Source organism: Bombina bombina, chromosome 3, assembly GCF_027579735.1.
Source record: "Bombina bombina isolate aBomBom1 chromosome 3, aBomBom1.pri, whole genome shotgun sequence".
Taxonomy (NCBI): domain Eukaryota; kingdom Metazoa; phylum Chordata; class Amphibia; order Anura; family Bombinatoridae; genus Bombina; species Bombina bombina.
The window spans coordinates 624,125,739-624,145,097 of NC_069501.1; the positions used below are offsets into that span (position 1 = coordinate 624,125,739).

Consider the following 19,359-nt stretch of genomic DNA (forward strand, 5'->3'; position numbering starts at 1 on the left):
ACACCTAACACTACACTATACTTTAATAAATTATTCCTATTTAAACTAAATACTTACCTGTAAAATAAACCCTAAGATAGCTACAATATAATTAATAATTATATTCTAGCTATCTTAGGATTTATATTTATTTTACAGGTAACTTTGTATTTATTTTAGCTAGTTAGAATAGTTATTAAATAGTTATTAACTATTTAATAACTACCTAGCTAAAAGAAATATAAAATTACCTGTAAAATAAATCCTAACTTAAGTTACAATTAAACCTAATACTACACTATCATTAAATTAACTAAATAAACTACCTACAAAGAACTACAATGAAATACAATTACATAAACTAACTAAAGTACAAAAAATAAAAAAAGCTAAGTTACAAAAAATAAAAAATTAAGTTACAAACATGTTAAAAATATTACAACAATTTTAAGCTACTTACACCTAATCTAAGCCCCCTAATAAAATAACAAACCCCCCCAAAATAAAAAAAATCCCTACCCTATTCTAAATTACATAAATTTCAAAGCTCTTTTACCTTACCAGCCCTTAAAAGGGCCATTTGTGGGGGCATGCCCCAAAAAGTTCAGCTCTTTTGCCTGTAAAATAAAAATACAACCCCCCCCAACATTAAAACCCACCACCCACATACCCCTAATCTAACCCAAACCCCCCTTACAAAAACCTAACACTAATCCCCTGAAGATCATCCTACCTTGAGTCGTCTTCACTCAGCCGAGCCACCGATGGAACTGAAGAGGACATCCGGAGCGGAAGAAGTTAATCCTCCAAGCGGCGCTGAAGAAATCTTCCATCCGATGAAGTCATCATCCAGGCGGCGCTGAAGAAGTCTTCGATCCGGCCGATGTCATCTTCAAAGAGGCGCTGAAGAGGTCTTCTATCCGGGCGAAGTCATCTTCCAAGCCGGGTCTTGAATCTTCCTTCCGCCGACGCGGAACCACCTTCTTCACCGACGGACTACAACGAATGACGGCTCCTTTAAGGGACGTCATCCAAGATGGCGTCCCCTCAATTCCGATTGGCTGATAGGATTCTATCAGCCAATCGGAATTAAGGTAGGAAAATCTGATTGGCTGATGGAATCAGCCAATCAGATTGAGCTCGCATTCTATTGGCTGTTCCGATCAGCCAATAGAATGCGAGCTCAATCTGATTGGCTGATTGGATCAGCCAATCGGATTGAACTTGAATCTGATTGGCTGATTCCATCAGCCAATCAGATTTTCCTACCTTAATTCCGATTGGCTGATAGAATCCTATCAGCCAATCGGAATTGAGGGGACGCCATCTTGGATGACGTCCCTTAAAGGAGCCGTCATTCGTCGTAGTCCGTCGGTGAAGAAGGTGGTTCCGCGTCGGCGGAAGGAAGATTCAAGACCCGGCTTGGAAGATGACTTCGCCCGGATAGAAGACCTCTTCAGCGCCTCTTTGAAGATGACATCGGCCGGATCGAAGACTTCTTCAGCGCCGCCTGGATGATGACTTCATCGGATGGAAGATTTCTTCAGCGCCGCTTGGAGGATTAACTTCTTCCGCTCCGGATGTCCTCTTCAGTTCCATCGGTGGCTCGGCTGAGTGAAGACGACTCAAGGTAGGATGATCTTCAGGGGATTAGTGTTAGGTTTTTGTAAGGGGGGTTTGGGTTAGATTAGGGGTATGTGGGTGGTGGGTTTTAATGTTGGGGGGGGTTTGTATTTTTATTTTACAGGCAAAAGAGCTGAACTTTTTGGGGCATGCCCCCACAAATGGCCCTTTTAAGGGCTGGTAAGGTAAAAGAGCTTTGAAATTTATGTAATTTAGAATAGGGTAGGGATTTTTTTTATTTTGGGGGGGTTTGTTATTTTATTAGGGGGCTTAGATTAGGTGTAAGTAGCTTAAAATTGTTGTAATATTTTTAACATGTTTGTAACTTAATTTTTTATTTTTTGTAACTTAGCTTTTTTTATTTTTTGTACTTTAGTTAGTTTATGTAATTGTATTTCATTGTAGTTCTTGGTAGGTAGTTTATTTAGTTAATTTAATGATAGTGTAGTATTAGGTTTAATTGTAACTTAAGTTAGGATTTATTTTACAGGTAATTTTGTATTTCTTTTAGCTAGGTAGTTATTAAATAGTTAATAACTATTTAATAACTATTCTAACTAGCTAAAATAAATACAAAGTTACCTGTAAAATAAATATAAATCCTAAGATAGCTATAATATAATTATTAATTACATTGTAGCTATCTTAGGGTTTATTTTACAGGTAAGTATTTATTTTTAAATAGGAATAATTTATTAAAGTATAGTGTAGTGTTAGGTGTAATTGTAACTTAGGTTAGGATTTATTTCACAGGTACATTTCTCTTTATTTTAGCTAGGTAAGCTATTAAATAGTTAATAACTATTTAATAGCTATTGTACATGGTTAAAATAAATTGAAAGGTACCTGTAAAATAAAAATAAATCCTAAGATAGCTAGAATATAATTATTATTTATATTGTAGCTATATTAGGGTTTATTTTAAAGGTAAGTATTTAGTTTTAAATAGGATTCATTTAGTTAATAAGAGTTAATTTATTTAGATTTATTTAATTAATATTTAAGTTAGGGGGCGTTAGGGTTAGGTTTAGGGGTTAATAATTTTATTACAGTGGCGGCGGCGTAGTGGGGGGCAGGATAGGGGTTAATAAATTTATTATAGGTGGCGACGGTGTAGGGGGGGCAGATTAGGGGTTAATAAATGTATTATAGGTGGCGACGGTGTAGGGGGGGCAGGATAGGGGTTAATACATTTAATATAGGTTGCGGCGGGTTCAGGGAGCGGCGGTTTAGGGGTTAATACATTTATTATAGTTGCGGTGGGCTCCGGGAGCGGCGGTTTAGGGGTTAATATGTATAGAGTAGCTTGCGGTGGGCTCCGGGAGCGGCGGTTTAGGGGGTAATAACTTTATTTAGTTGCGGCGGTGTAGGGGGGGGTCAGATTAGTGGTGTTTAGACTCGGGGTACATGTTAGGGTGTTAGGTGTAGACAGCTCCCATAGAAATCAATGGGATGTCTGTCAGCAGCGAACTTGTACTTTCGCTATGGTCAGACTCCCATTGATTCCTATGGGATCCGCCGCCTCCAGGCTGGCGCTTTGAAAACCAGGTACGCTGGGCCGTAAAAGTGCCGAGCGTACCTGCTAGTTTTTTGATAGCTAGCAAAAGTAGTGAGAATGTGCCGCACTTGTGTGCGGAACATCTGGAGTGACGTAAGAATCGATCTGTGTCGGACTGAGTCCGGCGGATCGAAGCTTACGTCACAAAATTCTACTTTTGCCGGTCTCGAGCCTTTGATAACTAAGGCGTATCAGCCTCGCCACAAATACGCTGCGGAATACGCAGCGTATTTGAGGTTGACGGCTTGATAACTAGGCCCCATAATGTTATCTTGACTCTTTTTACCATTTTTAATTTCTATTATTTTCTCTCTTCTCTTATTGTGATTAAGTCTGTAGATTCTTCTCCCATGTTTTACTGTCATAATATTTGGGTCCATCTGACATGCCCCCCATGGAATTACAGTCCTTGACATGCCCCTCATTGAATTCAATTCCTTGATATCCAAGTGGTATAAATGAATCAGAATGTTGCATAGCCCCTCCTAGTGTACTTGCACACTTACCTTTCAAATCCAAAATTCCAATCTAGTACATAGAGGATCACTAGAGATCATATCTATATTCCAACCAGTATATAGAGTATCATATCTATATGACTGACAGGTCATTTTTAGGGCTTGTAATGATTTTCTACAATAAGTAAGAAGATCGTTGTCGTTTTCCTAACAAGATTACGCAGTTATTAACAAATATATCCCTGATAGGCATCCTATCACCATTGCCCTAACAGTACATTATACTGAAATATGAGATATATTTACTAGTATCGCAGTGAGATACCGACACAACATTTAAACATTAAGCCGATCGCTCTTTTCATATGTTTGTATGGTAACAGATATGAGATGAAGGAATGGCAACTTTGTAAGCTCCTGCATTATCAATTTATTGTGTCCTATCTAGGGAAATAGGATTAAGTAATGTGCATATGAGTGACAGATCGTTCTTCACTTATGGTCTGTGAAAAGTCCTTATACAATTATGTCTTATGTAATTTTAATGACAATAGAAATATGAAGTCTCACTTTGACACACTTAATCGTAATTAAGGATAATACGATAACATTATCATCATTAGATGTATCCCTGTGAGGTATCCAATCAGGTTCCATCTGATCACACACCTTCCTGTGAGGTCTCCAATCAGGTTCCATCTGATCACACACCCTCCTTTAACCACCAATAGCGTTGTTTGTTTTTTGCCGTGACGTCACGACCAATAGATGAAGCCGAAAATCGGCACAATCCGACTTATAGTTGTATGGCACTAAAACTGTGCCCTGATTGTTTGGGAGAATTAGTCTTTCAGGGTCATATGATTCAGGCACACACCACAAAAATTGGCCTGATAGATATACAAAAAGGTGTATAATTATCTGGTGATATCTGTCAAACCGGAAGTGACGTCACGTCTTTGGGCGATAAAGAATGTCAACTCGTTCTACTATGCATTGAACAACTTTAACTTTAAACAATCTCTGTTGTCTAATGTGATTAGTGCAAAATCTTCTTAGATTAAAATATATTAAGATAATAAGTTTTACATCCGAAAACCGGAAGTTCTATACAGAACACTTCCGGTCAATTAACCTCTTCACACTATATAAGGCTACCAGGTAATCCAATACTCCAATCTTGATAAAGGCCTAAGAAGGGCCGAAACGTGTAGACTGAGTATTGGTAAGCCTAATTTCATTTATATACCACTGTTTGAAAGATATCTGCACTATATACTTTTATATTTTTAGGTGGATATCGTTTTTGCCACGCTTCTCTACTCCATCTGTGGGCCCAGCATCTCTCTACACCACACACTCACGGATATAGCAACACCTGACATATTAGGATTCCGGGTGATTATTTTTTTATAATTTTTTATATATTTTTTCACATTTTTTCATATCATTTTTTCATATCATTTTTTCACAGAGGAATTATTTTTCACAGAAGTGTGTTTGAATTGTTCATTTGTTTTATCTTTTCCACTAATGCACTAACACAATGCATTCACTTACCGGATTTCTTTAAGACATTTTTTGACCACTGATTTTACAGGATTTATTCTGAAGGAACAGATTGCATGTTTTTTTGGACACTGACCATATCTAATTTGGCTTTTGGAATTGTTTTTGAACTGACACTCTTATTTTTATATACCCACATAAGGTCTGTTATTTCAATTTATTTCTGTCCACTTTTGGTTGGGCCCAAGCCTCAGTCGACCATTCATTTATCCATGTTATCATTGAATGTAATTTTTACTCTTTGGTTTCAAATTTCTACTGTTTTTATCATTGTAATCTGATTATTGTGCAATTTTTTGTTTTTATACTAATATTATATTAACTTCCTGGATCCATGATTATTGTACTCATTGTTATGTATATAAGGTTATATTAAAATAGTGATTTTATATTATTATCATTGTCTTTTCGCTGATAAATCCCTTTGCCTCCGGTTGGTCAGGCGCTTGGGGGACTACCATTTTTTACCAAGATTGTTTAAAGGACAGATCGATGAAGTTCTTGATTGGGCCTTTGAGAATGGATAGCTCTATAAACAAGAGAGAGGGTTTATGAAGGTGGAACATCCACGTATACCAGCATTCTATACGTTACCAAAAGTTCACAAAAATCCCACTAGTCCCCCAGGAAGACCTATAACGTCATCTATAGGATCTCTACTACAGCCCATTGCAATTTTCCTGGATAACATCCTACAGCAGGGGTGTCCAAACTTTGCTCTCCAGAGGTTTTGGAACTACATTTCCGATGATGCTCAGCCAGCATTTTATCTAGCTGAGCATCATGGGAAATGTAGTTCCAAAACCTCTGGAGAGCAAAGTTTGGATAACCCTGTCCTACAGCCATTTGTACGAAACATGCCCTCATTCCTTCTGGATTCCATCAACCTAATTAAGGAAATAAAGTTGCTTCCCAAAATTGAAGAACCAATTATTTTGGTAACATTAGACGTTGTAAGTCTATACACTGCTATTCCACATGGACAAGGCATTTTAGCTACTCAGAAACAACTGAATAGGTACCCATACGTGGGACCACCTGTGGAATTGATTCTAGAATTGTTGGAACTGTGTCTAAGTAGGAATTACTTTAAATTCGAAAAGTCATTTTATCTACAACTGAAGGGAACGGCGATGGGGTCTAACATGGCCCCATCGTATGCCAATTTATTTATGGCTGAGTTCGAGGAGAGGGATACTGACCTATTTAAGCACCAGCACATTAAGTACTTCAGATGGTACATAGATGATTTGTTCATTTTATGGTCAGGTTCGGAATCTGAATTGGATAATTGGTTTCAAAGTTTAAATGCTGCCTCCTCTGATCTACAATTTAAAATGACCAAGAACTCTATATCCGTGGACTTCCTGGATTTAAGAATATTCCTAGAAGCTGGAATTTTGTGTACTACACTATTTAAAAAAGAGACAGATAGGAACTCACTATTGGAAGCAACAAGTTGCCATCCACCATCTCTAAAGAATACCCTACCTATCTCCCAAATTAAGAGGGTTATCAGAAATAAAAACAAGCAGGATTGTGCACAACAGCAGCTTGGGGAGATGAAAGCAAGATTTATCCAGGGGGGCTATCGAGAGAAACACATTGATGAACATTTGGGACAATTTGTCTCGATGACACAGGACACAGCCTTGCAGACTACAACATCAAAGAAGGAAAAACAAAAGAATGATTCTCTCTACCACGTATACTACGGATAAATACATTCTACAACAGTTGGTAAAAAAGAACTGGAATATAGTAGAGAGTGATAAGAGTTTACCGTTCAAAGGTGTCACTCACACCCAGGTGGGATACAGAAGATCTAGATCCCTACGGGACATTTTAGTAAAAGTGGATCCTGTTCAAAGCTACAACAAAATGAACTGGCTGCAAACAACTAAACCTGGGTGTTATAAGTGTGTCGGGTGCACTACGTGCAACGGCCTTTCCAATGCTAAGTTTTTTACCCACCCTACTACTAATCACAGATACACTATCCGACATAGAGTAACCTGCACGACTACACATATTGTGTATCTGTTGCATTGTCCGTGTGGGTTATTCTATGTCGGAGAGAGTATTGATGATCTCTGAAACCCGTATGGCCAATCATCGCGCAGCCATTCGGTTAGCCATAAAGAATAAGGGGTCTGAACAGCCCGTGGCAAGGCATTTCGCATTGAAGGGCCATACGGTGGTGGACCTGAGATATGTGATCATAGACCACATTCCACCCTTAATGAGGGGAAGTGATACCTCTATGAACGTATGGTCTATGATTACGGCTATGCATTGCCGAAACGCATAAGACCGGTTTGATTCTTTTTCCCCTTGTGGCATGGTACCGATGTACTTTTTAAACTGATTACAATAAAGCCTTGTTTTTACCTTTCCAACATGAGGTGATTCGCGTTGGACTTTTTTTCTTCTCTTACTTTCCTTCTTGCTCCTCTTCCGTGTTTATTATCTCAACTCAACCATCTCTATTTACTTTTCTTTATCCACCATTAATTCCTCTCTGCCCTGCTTTTTGTCTCATTGCTCCTGCCCATGATTCTAACTTTCAACTGTTTAAGTTCCCCTCATAGGTGTTCTGCCATCTTCCTCCCATCTCCCTGTTAATACATATTATCTGCTGTTCATAAGATCCACAATTTTGGATCACATCTGCACCATTTTTTGGTGGTGAGGTTTATGTGTGAATCCTCCACTGTTACCCTTCAATTTGAATAGTCATTTAATTAGCAATAATAAGAACCAGGCTAGTCAGTCCATCTTCAATAATTGCAATAATTAGATTTACGGAGGCAGCCATTATTTCCTCACAGTCAAGGCTGTCTGGAAGGTTTGCATTACATCAATCGCAGCCAATAAACATGATGGATGGAAAAGGTACACATTATGCAAATGGAAACAGAAAGCTATCTTTTCCTCATGGTAAACCCAGAAGTTTCAAGTCATACTGAGGTGGACCAACTGGCCCCATTGCTTTAATGGAGGGGACATGGGAATCCACAGGTTCTAAACTGGTAGTTGCATATTAATTACAGGGGTTAGAGTTGTGGAACTCAGTTTTAGTTAACTGGTATAAAGTCTATTAATATAACTGACCTTGAATTTGCCTTGAAACCCTTTCTTAGTTAATTATTTATAACAGTCAATATGGGTACAACTAAACTTACACACTATAGAGGTAGGTATTTTAACATCTTTTTTCCAGGGCCAGGGTGACCATGGCATTCCTCATCCCCTATACATACTAATATTTAGTGTTTGCTTGTTTACTGTATACAGCTACCTGGTTGTAAAAAGGAAAAAAACAATGGGCATTCTCTTACCTTTGGAGATAAACGTATTCTGTACAAGGTATACAGTTACACTGTATTCTACACCTCTATGATTACAATTTTAAAAGCTACATGCGTATGTATTATGTTAGTTTTCTGAATAATATAGTTTACAGTTAGTTTCCAAGCAGGTCTACATTTTTCCAACATGAATGGGGTTATGTGACAATCATTTTGACAGAGCCATCTGGTACATTCGAACCTTGAGGTTAGGTTTAGGAACAAGCAACCTACTACAATAAGTTTTTATAAATATTAGATTTTCATTTTTTACAACTTGATATCACAATTTACAACCACAGACTAGTTTAGGCAACTGACTTTACAAGGTGCATGAAATATGTGTATGACTATGTGTGTGTATATATATATATATATATATATATATATATATATATATATATTCTAATGTTTTATTTTAATAATCTTGTTTTATGTGCAGTTCCAAAATTGTATTGTGAAATTTAAAATATAGAAATATATGTACTACACTATACACATACGACCCTTTTCGGGTGTGCATACATATATAATATTAGTGGTACATAATCCCCAATTTAACCAACCAGCTTAATAGAAACACCCACACAACCACCTACGGGCGCGGCCCCTTTAAGACAGTCTCAGCCCTCGGGCGTTGTCACGTGACAAGCCCTTTGTCCGGACATTCGGGTGGCGGAAGCAGCACCGGGGAACCCTAAAGCGGGTGAGAGGACGGTGAACGGACAGCCGGCGAAGAGAACATCCTTGGGTAAACAAACAGCGTTGGGAAATATTTTTAAGGTGACCCTGTAGGGCGGTGACCCGAGAACGGGCGGGCGTACTGAGAATGTATGAGTTTATTATCTTAGCAGCTGTTATACGACCTTTATTGCTACTAAGGCAGATAACACAATTTATGTTATATAGGGTGATTTGTCGCCCATCGGGTGTGTGCACAATTAAACATGTGTACCCACAGCCCAAGCGGTACTAATGCACCCGTTATATAGGTTTCCTATCTAGCTGGATTTTAATAGTCACGGTATCTGGCATTGCCACTCCCGGTATGGCTTTGAACGGCTGAGTTGTATCTGTCCAATCAGATGTCACCGTAAGAAAAGGTGTAAGCACACCTTAAATGGCATATAGCGGAACCAATCAGAAGCTTCCGACAGGTTAGCCTATTTACCGGGAGAGAGAACTGCCAATCAGGGAACGTTTTGTATGTATAGTTTCTGCCTCATACGTAACTGACAGACAGTGCAACCAATAGGGACGTTGTTATCAGATACTAATTTTGTATATAATTGCTTGCTTGTCGGATCTATCTGAAACTGTCACTGTGGTGTGTGCTGTCTAGTCTAGCAATTTCTCCTCAGTCAAATTTCTTAATCTCTAACACTCCGTTTTTAACCACTTTTTTTTTCCTTCAGCAGAACAAGCCCTTTTAGAATACATATACAGTGTGTGTGTGTGTATTTATGTGTATATATATATATATATATATATATATATATATATATATATATATATATATAAAAAATGCAATTTTAGTTTGTTTGGATGCAGTGTTATATAAAACCGTAATTAAACCATTTTCTTGCAGCAATAAACAGATAAGTGATATAACACCTTGTATGCCTGTAATACATTGTACAGTCAAATTTCTTAATCTCTAACACTCCGTTTTTAACCACTTTTTTTTTCCTTCAGCAGAACAAGCCCTTTTAGAATACATATACAGTGTGTGTGTGTGTATTTATGTGTATATATATATATATATAGGCTTACCAGAAGTCCCACTTTTACTGGGATTGTCCCGGTTTGGAGGCGCTGTCCCAGTGTCCCACCCAGTTGTTCATTCTGTCCCAGTAGGGTTGCCACCTCCAGGTTTCAAATCATGTGTCCAGGTTTCAGACCACCTGAAACCTGGACACATTATTCAAAATGACTGGACTGTGGCTCTCCAGCATAGTTGGATGCTGGTACTTTGTTACATACAGCCCTGCTTAGCTTAACGTTCGTGTCCTTCAAAGTTTACATTTAGTAATACAGGCTGAGTGAGCAGCATAGGGTTTTTTTATTTTATAGTACTACTTGGTTTATTTTTCTAAGAATTTAACACCCCCCCGACCCCTGGTGACATTACCGGTAATACACCTTTAGGGGAATCATATGGGTATGACCAGGAAGTACAGACAGGCAGGATTTTTGGCGTGGATCTTGCTTTACTTCATGCAGGATAGCATTTTGGCTGTAATCTTCCTGCATTATGGTATAGAGTAGCCTCTTAAACAGCTTTAGCAGGTACGTGTTTCTTTTTTACTTTCATTCAATGTTGTATTTATGCCTTATCAGTTTTTGGCTCTGTTCCTTAATTAGACACATAAAACACATATTACACTGCAGATAATAAATTGTGAAATTGATAATTATGAAAGTGATAATTATGCTTGATGTTTGGCATTATTTAGAATCTGAGATTTAGATTAATGATTTATTTGCCATGACAACGTAATTGTGCCTTTTTCACTAGGGGGTGGTGTTATGGTCTATTTAAACTGTGTGATTCACTTGTTTGACTGAGGAAGGGTAGAGCATCCACGAAACATTACACACATAAAAGCTACTACTTTAAAAGGACCGGTAATTGCCACGCCCCCTTGACCACGCTCCTGACCACACCCCCACTGGCACCGCCCCAGGTGGTCCCAGTTTCACCTCTAAAAATGATGGTAAGCCTATATATATATATATATATATATATATATATATATATATATATAAAATGCAATTTTAGTTTGTTTGGATGCAGTGTTATATAAAACCGTAATTAAACCATTTTCTTGCAGCAATAAACAGATAAGTGATATAACACCTTGTATGCCTGTAATACATTGTACAGTGCTATTTTTACCCCGTTTATGTAAGACACATACAATGGTTTCAACACAGTAGAAGTAGTGACCTTTTTGTTGTTAGTATTACTACTTCATAAATTATTTGCACCATCTAGTGTTAAAGTGAAGGTAAAGTTTTACCTAACTCTATACACAAATTAATTATTCACAGTTTAAACAATATTATCGCTAACTTACTTTCCCCAAACAATTATATATTTATATAGTAAACATGTTTTATATTTCCCTACCGTGCCGCTCCTGACTCCTCCCATCAGTAATTTCCTTATTTCTGACTGAAATCCTGAATGACATATAGAGCAGTCCAATCCGCTCTATATCTGTCTCTAAAGCGCGTTCATGAGGATACAACGAACTGCGCATGCGAATAGAGTCGTCTACTGTTAGCAATGCACATGCAGTAATCCTCCTTTTTTCACAAAGCGCAGGCGTCATTCCTCTCAGCTATAGATACAGTATATTAAATTTATATATCAAAGTGTAATTAATATAAGTATTATATATGATCAATTAAATTGAAGAAAGTGTTAAAATTGAATCAGTCCGGATTTGACCCTTTGCGATTGTTGCCGTTTAAAGAAAGCATCCTAAATACATTTGCAATAAGCATGCGCGAAACGGGAGCACGCTTGTCTTACAAGACTACTAACAAATTCTAAACGCATGCGCAGATCATCCAGGAGCCGGATGACGTAGATTGACGGCCGCCTAACGGCCAGGTTTTCAATTGGTTGATAAAAAAACGTGACCTGCAAGAATAATGAAGAAGAAAACACTGGGTTGAATTTACGGCTAGAAAAAAGGTAAGTATAAACGGCGAAAAATCACTTTATACTTCTAATTAAAAAAACTGATGACTGAAAGTACCATTCATTTAGGGGGACAAGTAAAAATAGATAATGAGAAATAGCGAACTTTACCTTCACTTTAATAAAATAGAGCAGTCATTATCGTAAGTTATTAGTATTTGGTCTCTTTGTATTCCAGCTTTTCTGCTGAAGCCTCACTCCACATGTGGCTAAATTACACCAGAATGAGTGACAGCATGCAAAGTAATTCAATGCATGAACAGTGTCACTTTTTTCTGTGATCATATGAAGAATTGAGTCATTGGTGGTCTCCAAAAAATTCAAAAGTAAAACAGAAACAAAATTTATGCTTACCTGATAAATTTCTTTCTTTCCAGGCATGGAGAGTACATGATTTCATTCCAATTACTAGTGGGATATTCAACTCTTGGCCAGGAGGAGGCATAGAGCACCTCAGCAGAGCTTTTAAGTGTCACTTCCCTTACCCATAATTCCCAGTCATTCGGCCAAAGGAAAATGAAAAAAGATAATAAATGGGTATAGAGATGCCTGAGGTTTATACCAGAAATTTGCAGTCTTAAATGTAAATAAGGGCGGGTCGTTGACTCTCCATGCCCGGAAAGAATTTTATCAGGTAAGAATACATTTTGTTTTCTTTCCTATGGCATGATTTCATTCCAATTACTAGTGGGAACCAATGCCCAAGCTAGAGGACACAGAATGAAAGGTAGGGAGAACAAGACAGGCAGACCTAAACAGAAGGCACCACCACTTTAAAAATTTTCTCCCAAAGGAAGCCTCCGACAAGGCAAAAGTATCAAACTTGTAGAATTTGGAAAAAGTATGCAATGAGGACCAAGTGGCAGATTTACTCCACAGATGCTTCATTCTTGAAAGCCCAGGAAGAAGAGACAGCCCTAGTGGAATGACCAGTAATTCTCTCAGGAGACTGATGTCCAGCTGTCTCATATGCTAATTGGATAACACTTCTCAACCAGAGAGAGCAAAAAACGCACAGGGCAGTAGACTGCCGAAAATCTTTAGTTGCTTGTAGATAAAATTTTAGAGCACGCACAACATCCAGGTTGTGTAACAGACGTTCCTTCTGAGAAGGAGGATTCAAACAAAAGGAAAGGACAACAATTTCTTGATTGATGTTGTGATCCAATACCACTTTGGGAAGAAACCCCAATTTAGTACGAAGGACCGCATTATACACATGAAAAATAAGGTAAGGGGAATCGCACTGCAGAGCCGAAAGCTTGAAAACTCCGTGAGCAGAAGAAATAGCAAGTAGAAACAAAACCTTCCACAATAACAACTTAATATGTACTGAATGCATAGGTTCAAACGGAGCCAGCTGCAAAACTTTAAGAACAAGGTTAAGGCTCCAGGGAGAAGCAACAGGTTTAAACACAGGCCTGATTCTGACCAAGGCCTAAACAAAAGATTGAACATCTGGCAAATCAGACGTGTGTGCAAAAGAATAGACAGTGCAGAATTCTGACCCTTCAGAGTACTGACTGAAAAACCTTTCTCCAGGCCCCCTGAAGAAAGGACAGAATGCGAAGAATCCTCACCCGACTCCAAGAGAAATCCTTCGTTTGGCACCAATAACGGTATTTACGCCATACCTTGTGATAACTCTTACGAGTAACAAGCTTATGAGCCTGAAGCATAGTATCAATGACCTCAGAAAAACACACTAGGCATTCAATCGCCAAGCAGTCCGCTTGAGAGAATCTAGATTTCGGTGGAGGAAGGGACCCTGAAGTAGAAGGTCCTTCCTGTCAGTATATGGCCGGGTTATATTACAATTTATTTTATAATTATTCTTTAAAACAAACCCCCAATAAAATGCATATACAAAACAATTAAAATCAATATTTTATTCTTAAATTCTTTATATTAAAGTTATAAACACATTGAATTATATTTATAGAAACCAGATATGAATCAAACTATACAAGCTTAAACTGTTACAATATTCTATACAAAGATTATAAAAATATACCTTTACAAATTACCTTATTCACAATGAGCACATTAAAATACCACAATAAAATACCAGAATCTTCTGTTATTAACCAATAACTCTAGCTCAATGCTCAATATGGATTACCAAGTTACTATGCTTAATTAATAACTACCAGTAATTTAATCACAATAACCAGTTTATGTACAGTTCTGAAAGAGTTCACTATACTAACTGACTTGTAAATCTGGAGTGTAAAACCCTGCCTAGTAAATCAATTATTTAGCAATAATGACTAGTTAAGACTACACAGGACTATAGATATAACTTAAAATACAAATTGTGCCCTTTTAAAATTACTAACTGCAATCTAGTTGTAATTACCAATTACCTTTGATTAAAATTATATATATATATATATATATATGGGGAGTGGCTAAGAAGCGGCCATGATCGGTCGCTTTTCATGAAGCTCCTGGGGCTATCTCTCTATTTTACTAGTTATACGGTGTTTATCTCATACTCTACCTAAAGAGATTCTACATCGACAACCCATGTATATGGTGTGGTACAGAATTATATCTGAGGACTTTACTTTTGAGTAGATTACACCACTTCGACTATTACTTTGCATAACTAACCGGGTAAAGAGACGGCCTGTAATTCTGTAATTTACTATCTAACCCCCCCCCCTTTTTTTCCGGGTACAACGGGCTTACCTAACTATTGAATCGCAGGATGGAGGATTTCCAAACGACTCTCACAGCATTGCTACTTGATCTAGGTCGGAAGATGGATAGCGGGTTTGCCGAACTTAAAGCCTGCATGTTAGAGGCCCGCTTAAAAGATGGCGCCCAACGACCTCCGTGATCTGAGTACAATACCACTGAACTATTTGAGGATCACCCTCTCATGAAACAGACCTTAATTGCCCGACCTGAAGAGTGTGGGCAAGCTCCGGACGCTAATAAGACAGAAACCCATGTAAGCAACTCAGTAGCGTCTACTATAGCCCATCCACACCGCTCTCATTCAGTTTCGAGAGAGACCTGGAAAACGAGTGCCACTTTACTCCCAGACAAGGTACACCCGATACGCTCCCATCTACCCTCCTCCTCCTTCACCTTAACCCTAAACGAAGAGATGTTACTCACTCTCTCACCTCCGGTGTTCTGGTCGGGGGATGCGGCCGGCTCCCGCGCGGGGCACCCAGAGCTTCAGAAATATATGGCTCCAGAGTTTTCAAGTGAGCGAGAAGGAACTTTAACATCTGTCTCTATAAGTCGGAGCATAACAGAGACCTCCCTGGTTCCTTTGTTGGTTATGGATGTTACTGTTAACGAAGAAGGTGATCTATGTCACAGTTGGTTTGATCTGGATAATAGCAAGGAGTGGGGCCTCCATAGGAGCGGTTTAAACCTGAATCGCACTAGCATAGGTTGACTGCAGAAAGGATTTTATTGTGCACAACAGACATATAATTAAATGTGTATCCCTGAACGTTAATTTCTACACCTGCTTGCACAACATTATGTGTTTTTTTCTTTTTTTGTTATTGGTTGGTTGTGGATCTGACTTGTCTTGGTTATGCTGTGGGATCACAGACAGCCTCCTAATATGAAGACATATCTCTACACTTAAGTCCAACATGGGGGGATTACTGTAGTATAGTTTATATGTAGCACTAGTTGTATATACTAAATACAAAATTAATAATGCTATGAGATACATAGATAGTTCCTCTAAATCCCTACACACTCATTATTTTTAGGATGTACCACTAGAAATAACCTAGAGAGGCACCCTTAGATCCCCGTTACTACTTGGTCTCTAAATTTTATGGGAATAATTATAGTGAAGTGTTTCATTGCTCACATTAATAGTTTAGGGATATTGCACACTTGCCCTAAGAATTTAGATAGGCTAGACACAAGCTCCCTTTATACTATGTTATGCCCGCTGCACATTAGCCCGCCAATGTCTTTTACAGTTAATATTTGTTGAGTTTATGGTTGACATCTGTTCTTGATTTATGGTATTAACACAGTGGTTTTGTAATATTGAAATATACTTTGAGCGGTGTTACCCCCTATAGGATACGGTATTTACGTTCCAGCATGAAGTTTCTATTGCTTAGATATATGCCTGCAATCATATATTCCCCCATAGTCAATTGATTTCAGCACCTAATTAAGAACTAACGTAGTCTTGTTATATGGCGGGATCGCAGACAATAGCATACCATGAAGACATATCTCCTCACATAAGTTTTTAATGGGGGGGAATACTGTTGTAACTATAAAGGTTATACATAGCTCTAGTTGAATATACTACATACATCATTTATAAAGTTACGGCATTTATAGATAATTTTTCCAAATCCCTTCACACATCTATTATTTTTTATGACGCACCATTAAAACTAATTGACTGAGACTCCCTTAGCTCCCAGCTACTAATTGGTTTCTTTATTTTAGGGGAACTCTTACAGTGAGATGTTACATGACTCATATTAATAGATTAGAGGTATCACACACATGCCCTAAGATTGTAGGAATCCTAGATACAAGCTCCTGCTGTGCTGTCATGCATTTTGTACATTAGCCCTTCACTGTCTTTTACAGTCAAAACGTGTTACGTAGGTAATCTGCATATGTTTTGATTTATGATGTCAAAATGGTGGTTTATAATCCTGATATATACTTGGGGTAGTCCCACCCTCTATGGATTGGGGTGCTTTCGTTCCAACATGAGGTTCTTACTATTTGAAGAAATGTCTGCAATTATATATTACCCCATAGTCCCTTGATTTCAGCACCTAATTAAAGACATAGCCCAATATATGTTCAGTATACCCTGGATGAGTATCTCATTTTGTAAATTTAACCCTCAGGGGTAACCCCTAGATGCCTTAACGCCACGCAACTTTTAAAACCCCTACCATTTAATGTCCCCCTCCTTGCAAGCTTGATAATATAGATTTAGAAGTTTGAGACATCTATCTTTTGTAATTCGCTGCAATACTGTGACTCCCCTTAGAAGCTACTAGTGAATTCTAAGATCTGCTATTTATGTTTTCTCACTGTGGTATATTATGCACAATCATAAAGAAAGATTTATTCTCATTAAGAGTTTTATCAGTTTGCATACATCTCTGCCCTATTGACCTCCCATTTAAACTTCCTCCTTACCCACTTAGTTGGGTATGGTTCTAAATATGTATATGCCCTCTACTTAGGAATAATACGGGAAAATACTCCATCCTGCCTCTAATATTGAGTAAAGCATTATTAGAACCCGAGCCCCTTCCCTACTCTCTCACAGAGCAGCTCTTGACTGCTGACACTCCCCTCCCCTCCTACTTTTAATATCTAGGTCCAAAAGTGACCATTCCATAAGCCAATCCTCTCCTTTTAGTTTACTTTGCTTTTCATAGGTCCAAAAGTGACCTCTAATATCATAAGAGGAATCAAGAGTAGAAATAATAAAAAATAGAGGTTCTTAATAATTCATTGCAATACTGTTCTTATGTATAACAAGCTATTTGTAAGTATTATCTACTTCTGTTATTTCTGTGTTATGAGATTGCATTCATTCTGTATTTTGCATACAACCTCATTATAAAATATAATTTATATATATATATATATATATATATATATATATATATATATATATATATATATATATATAAAATCTCAGCAATCAAATCAAAGCACTCACTGATCTTCTGACATCAAAAGAGAAGAATTTTTATTAAGTGACGTTTCGGAAACCTTTAGCATCCCTTCTTCTGACAAACACAAAGTGCAAATGAACAAACTTATAAAGGCCTACAAATCCCTCCCCCAAACAAACTCCAATCACAGGAGTACGTGTGCAAAACTAAAGGACTAAACCATACTGAAAGCTTAAAAATATTCTTTCACAAATATGATAAACATAAACTTTAGTGTGTATATAGTGAAAAGTGACCATCTAGTGATGTGTAATAATCTTAGTATAATCAAATGTGTGAAAAAATAGTGAAAAGGCACTGATCCTACCCTCAGTTAACGTCTCAAACTGCAAAATGTCCCCTCAGTAGGTGAATAGAATGTTCCAAAGTAATTGCACCAAATCCTACCGCCCCTCTCTCCTGATAGGCCAAACAATCCCTGTTGTCATGGTCACGTTTACAGCTACAGCACGTAATCACTCACATCTCCAGATCGCATCAAGGATCGGCCACAAATGCACTAAACCACTCTGTCTAAACCATGTCATCTGTATAACTTTGGCATCAAATTGACATTGGGGTGAACCGCACTGTTAATACAATTGTCAGTTCGTAGCTGCGAGTCAGAGCCCGCCCACTTCACATTCTGATAGGACACAAGGGCCACACACCTCTGTCCATGGGTTCAAATCACACACCCACACAAAAGCTCACTTGTCACAAATCGGATCGTCTGCAATGGCTTAACTTCAACTGCAATCATAAACCACAATTCCACACATAGAGAGCTCATCGCTTTACTCCTACACATGTACAAAACTCAAAGAGGCATATATACCGTAACTCATCGTTATTACAAGTCAGACCTCGCCCCCACATCAAGCTTCACATATCCCACATCGGACCTTTTTTAAAAAGACTACCTCCCCCAACAATCACAAAAAACAGATCCACTTTGAGTGCTCATCGCTCTGCTCCTACAGCTGTTAGTAACTCAGAGAAGCATATATATTGAAACACTAAGTTACTACGAGTCAGACCACGCCCCCTGTTATGTTTGCAAGCCACATCTCATTCCTCATAGGATAAAAGCCCTACACACCTCTGCAGCACACTTCAGACTGCCTTCAGAAGTATAACAACCAATTAAAACAGCAATCACAATTGTCAACAAACATATAAAAAAAGCTCATCATGCATTCCATACAGAAGTGAATGCACAGGACTCAAAACAAAAATGCAAAATACACATTTGACTTCTATTATATTTCTGAATTATACTTCTGAAGGCAGTCTGAAGTGTGCTGCAGAGGTGTGTAGGGCCTTTAGCCTATCAGGAATGAGATGTGGCTTGCAAACACAACAGGGGGCGTGGTCTGACTCGTAGTAACAAAGTGTTTCGATATATATGCTTCTC

General features: G+C 38.1%; 1 protein-coding gene across 2 annotated transcripts in view; it reads left to right on the forward strand.

Moving 5' to 3' along the window:
* The first annotated feature begins 9,180 nt into the window (after positions 1 to 9,180).
* The window catches only part of LOC128653772 (zinc finger and BTB domain-containing protein 8A), a 68,452-nt gene continuing 58,273 nt past the window's right edge, over positions 9,181 to 19,359 (forward strand). Inside the window, exon 1 of one of the 2 annotated variants that reach the window (XM_053707259.1) lies at positions 9,181 to 9,288. The gene's annotated coding sequence lies outside the window, so the exon portion shown is untranslated. Of the gene's footprint in view, positions 9,321 to 19,359 lie in introns of both variants that reach the window. The other variant, XM_053707260.1, reaches the window with a different exon arrangement.